Below are 5,455 nucleotides of genomic sequence, written 5' to 3' on the forward strand. Positions count from 1 at the left end.
AAGGTCTCAGTAAAGCTTTCGAAAAATATTATGGTATACATGTGGAGGATATTTGACGCATCAGTGAAAAGAGTTGTGTCCGATGCAATTTGTACTTATACTATTAGGTTCTGATGCTCTTTTCAGATGAATACTTGACTTGTCTTTATATGTGTTTGTGATGGTGCATCTGTTGCTTTTAGTTAACTTTCCATGATTACAATGTTGTTTCAGCTTATCCATAAACTTAATACATAATGTCTTCAGTAAGGCCAAGTTTGTCTCTATTCCACCATGTACAAGAATGATTGAACATCCTTGTCTGTCCAGTGTTTTAGTTTTAAGTGTACATTCCACAATTAAAAGTATATGTGTAGTATAGGTTGTCCTGAGGGATGGTAATGAGCACAGGTCCTTAAGGATGTTCATGGACCCACTAATCTCTCTCTCTCTCTGTCTCTCTCTTTCTCTCTCTCTCGCTCGCGTAATTGAATTCCCAATCCTCTCAAAATATCTGCATGACTTTACGAAATTCAAACTAACTGAAGCAGTCCACATTCGCCGCCACGAGCAATCAGTCAACAGAGATAAAGGCTATTTCATCCCATCCGCCAACTATGAAATCATTTAAGCAATAATCACCCACCTACGTTTACTTAATCCAGTTAATTGACTTCCTGTCCTCTTGGCTTCCTCATAATGAGTTCTCTTTCCGTCATATTTTAACAGTAGTGATCGTCTGTTGTTATTTAATGCAGTCATGTTAATCTCCCTAAGGTATACAATTGTTGGTACTGTTAACCCTACTATATATATATTCTGAATCCATGTTCATTATTATTTATCCTTGCTTAACAACAGTACACTGATCGATACTGAAACCACGCTTTTAAGTAAAATGAAGAAGTTGTTATCCATACTTTGTGTTTACATTGCCATCCGCCAACTTCTATGTAATGTCTATCAAACAATACCATTAAACACTGAAGTATACATGCAATCAGCGTCTGATCAAGTCTTTGCGTACCCTGACCATTATTCGCCCACGTTCATTCACAGAATGAAAGCCACTTACCAGTATGTGATGGAGTTTGTTGTTGAAAGGATACCCCCTTCATATTGAAGGTGTGGACGATGTAACAGCGAACACTCTCTCCCGAGCACCCCTCATAAACTCTTTTGGTAATTGGAAGTACCACCGACAAACTCGAAATGAACGATTACAACCCGGTCGTCTAGTTTTAAAGGCTGTACTGTGCCTGGGTTGTCTAACCATGCATAAGTGGTTTCTCCGTGTCTCCGTGTAATCCGTGTAGTCACTGACCCGTATGATCTGTTTGGGAGAGACTTTCAATGGGCATAGCCGGTTTGGGTAGGGACAACTTGAGAGGGAGATAAATTTAGCAGTGTATTTATTCAAATTCTTAGTAATGGAATATGATTGATTAAAGGTTTGTTTTCAATCAAGAAATGTACATGTAAGTGAAATAACATAGTTTGACGACTCAGAGATCAATAGTAGATAATAACCACAGGTAGGTTGATATTTAAATAGCAACTGTCTGTAAAACATTTGATCATGATTAAACACGCAAAAAGCATTTATAACATTTCCGACAGTACAGTTGAATTTTATTCTTGTTGTGAACAGTGACGTATCTGTGTCTGACATTTGTTGACAACATTATGCTTGTGGTTCTTTCTAAGTTCTAAGATAGATAAGTAAATGATGCAAGACAACGTATCTTTTTCTTTTAGTTTAATTTCGTGCATCCCTGTTCACAGTAAAATGAATCGATCCACATGACTACTTTGTCGAACGAGCAAAGCCACTCATCCCAGACTATACCTGGCCTGTCTAATAGCTACTGTTTACCCATTTTTTAAAAAAAGACGAAAAGAGTTGAAACCAAATGTATTATACCTATTGTATTGTATTGTTAAAAGTATTCATTTAAAAACCGGATACAATGGTTGTTGGGTCAATAAATCTCCGTGAAGACGATAACAACCCTATTGAACTGTTATGTATTGTAATTTGGGGCTAAACGTTACCGAATTTCTTGTATAATAAGAATGGATATATTTTAGCGATAGGTAATAAACATTTCACAAATTAAGATATGATGATACTCATTAGAATAAAGTGCATCTACAAAACGGACATGTCCTTATAATTAATGGTATTTTTTATCAGCGACCTTTTCCACCTTTTTTTGGTATTTATTTGGTAAATTTTCCATCAAGATAAAATTGTTTCAATTTCACATTTGATAACTTCATAGAATTTAGATTTTGAGGATGCCTCCATATAAGAGTGCCATTGTTGTTTGAACTAATATTCAGGACGTCTTCATGGAGATTTATTGACCCAACAACCATTGTATCCTGTTTTTAAAGGAATACTTTTAATTGTTGTGCACCTGGTAGAATAATTATTATTGCATTTTCATGCAACAATTTATACATAAAAAAGAATATTTCCCAATGAGTAATTTCTGTTCTGAAAGCAGCCATTGCCCTCATTACAGTGATTTAAAGTGGTGTCTTCCGAATTTCTGCATACGGTAATAGAGTGGATTATTCCTTTTGATAGGTAACAATTTCTAATAAGATCAAGGTGGGTATTTTCCATTGAAGAGCAGTTTTCAAAAACCCAGATCTTCGAACCATAAAAATAGGATACTTTACAAAGGAATAACGTTTGTTCAGAAAGCAATCATTGTTCTCATTCCAGTGATTTGACTGCCTCCATGGTCTTGTGGTGGACCGTACACACGAAGACCTAAAGGTCCGGGGTTTGATAAATCGGCATCGGCCCGGACAAGTACAAGCAGCAACACGCACGCACGCACGCACGCACGCACGCACGCATGCACGCACGCACATCGTTATATAAGTGATATAATCTTGGACGCGACGTTAAACCCAATTTCACCTAACTTCATTACAGTGATTTTAAGTAGTTTAATCCGATTTCTGCATATATGATCGGAGTACTAAAAAGTCATTTCCTTTAAGGAGGAGTTTTCAAAGGCATGTATTGATGCTCATGATATCAATCACTGGATTGTCTGATCCATTCTTGGTTATTTACAGACTTCTGTCACATAGCTGGAATATTGCCTGCGGCGTTAAACAACAATTAAACAAACAGACAATAACTTGCAATATAGCCTGGGTTATTCCTTCCCATCTAGGCGAATTGACAGTGCTTCGTAGGCATGCAGTAACAAGTACTTCAGTACTGTAGATGTTGTTCTTCTTATGTTCCAATAAAGGTGTAGTGACACACACATCCCATCTCTAAGCCATACGTAAATATGCACATTCAAGACAAAATTAGAAGATACATTCGAAACGAGTGATATATTTTGTGAAGGGGCCATAAAATCTTCTCGTTTCCATTAATCTATATGATCAGTGGTCGTTTACTTCAGGACAGTGCATGACAGCAACGCTTCTGGCATCTGTTTCACCTCCTGCACAGAGGACATGTTTAAGATTTCCGTAACTTTGTAAAAACATTTTCTGAGTGAGTGAGTTTGGTTCAGCGCCGCTTTCAACAGTATTCCAGTTATATCACAGTGTGTCAGCTTAATGTGGGTAGAAAGCCCGAAGTGATGCAATCGTAGATTTCTGGCGTGCCCAAGCGACGCAACTCTGTACAGCGAATCACTGCACCTTTAACGACTGGGCTACCTGTGCCCCCAAAACATGCACTGGATATGAGTGCGAATATGTAGTCACCAAGGGCTACCTTATCGCAGGGGGTCTGGGCGCGTTCGTGTCGTCTTCCTGAATTTGACGAGAGAAAGAAAGTATAACATGCTCAAGGTTTCTTCCAGATCTCAGGGGTCTGGGTATTATCACTATTATTGTATGATCTTATTTTTCCCTGGGCATTGTTCATGTAAAAACTATGTTTATAACGAACACTTTTATAACAAACTGCTTTTGGTCCCGGCATTTACTGTATATATGCCGTAAATATGCTTTACTTAGTGATCCCTTTCGGTTCGTTATAACCATTGTTTACTGTACATTTCAAAACGTTAGACATACATACTATTTTAAGATGTACATATACAAATACATCAATAGAGTTTCTTACAATTCTTCTAAAAAACAAAATGAGACAACGATTTAAGCTGTTTCTCAAACACATCTGATACAAAACAGTTACTAAATATAACACACTTGTGTGGGAAATAAATCATTGAGCGTCATTTCCTATAAATGATATTGTTTTAGGGTTTGTTATTTTCAAAATGTGCCAAGCTTGGAGAGACGCTTCAGTGTCAGCACCACGAGAACAATGACATGGCAGAGAGCAGTCGGAGAAAACATACTCCCAAAAACATATGCAGTCGTCATGGAGTTGCGTCCTTTGTCATATGACTTGGCAGCAATAACTGACAATGTCATGGCTGAAATTAAGGACTTCATGTACAAGAATAAGAACATATACACAAATATTCGATGATAGCGACAGGAACAGACCAAAACATGTTTTCATATTAACGTTTGTCATAAAGCTATCAATCAATTATAGTCTCGATTATATTATCAATAACAATGACTGGCAGTGGTCATCTTTCCGAGGCAAGTCCAGTTTCCACCCTTGCCAAATCAGGCTGGAATTCCTTGGCTCGATCGTAGCGCCAACAGTAGTTATTATGAGTAATGTCCCTTCAAAGCTTCTCCTATTGACCAATCAGATTCCACCTCTCGTATCACGTATCGTCGAGTCAGGACGATCTGATCGATAATCAAGATCTATATTGTGATAAAATGGGTCTTACATCGCGAAGTGCATCAAATCACGTGAGCACCTTGTTTAAAAACGTGAACAGATTTGAAAATTTCATATTTTCCCTGCATGCAGTCCATACACATTTAAGCTTAGGAAGTTCATCTGAAGTACTACTACTACTTACTGTTTGGAAGGTCAGTGATGGAAATCTAAAACGGACAATAGAAATATGAGTACTTGACTCTGTGATAATAATGTTATCTTCATAAAAAATCTAATCCACTCAAACATAACACTGCCCCATTCAGACTGTACTAGGAAATGTAAACACGTTTGTTACACTTGCATCGCCACAGCCATGGTACACGACAAGCAGACTGTACTAGGAAATGTAAACACGTTTGTTACACTTGCATCGCCACAGCCATGGTACACGACATGCAGACTGTACTAAGAAATGTAGACACATTTGTTACACTTGCATCGCCACAGCCATGGTACACGACATGCAGACTGTACTAGGAAATGTAGACACATTTGTTACACTTGCATCGCCACAGCCATGGTACACGACATGCAGACTGTACTTGGAAATGTAGACACATTTGTTACACTTGCATCGCCACAGCCATGGTACACGACATGCAGACTGTACTAGAAAATGTATACACGATTGTTACACTTGCATCGTCACAGCCATGGTACACGACAAGCAGACTG

This window comes from Haliotis cracherodii, unplaced genomic scaffold (genome assembly GCF_022045235.1).
Source record: "Haliotis cracherodii isolate W230 unplaced genomic scaffold, xgHalCrac1.p SCAF_25, whole genome shotgun sequence".
Classification (NCBI taxonomy): Eukaryota; Metazoa; Mollusca; class Gastropoda; order Lepetellida; family Haliotidae; genus Haliotis; species Haliotis cracherodii.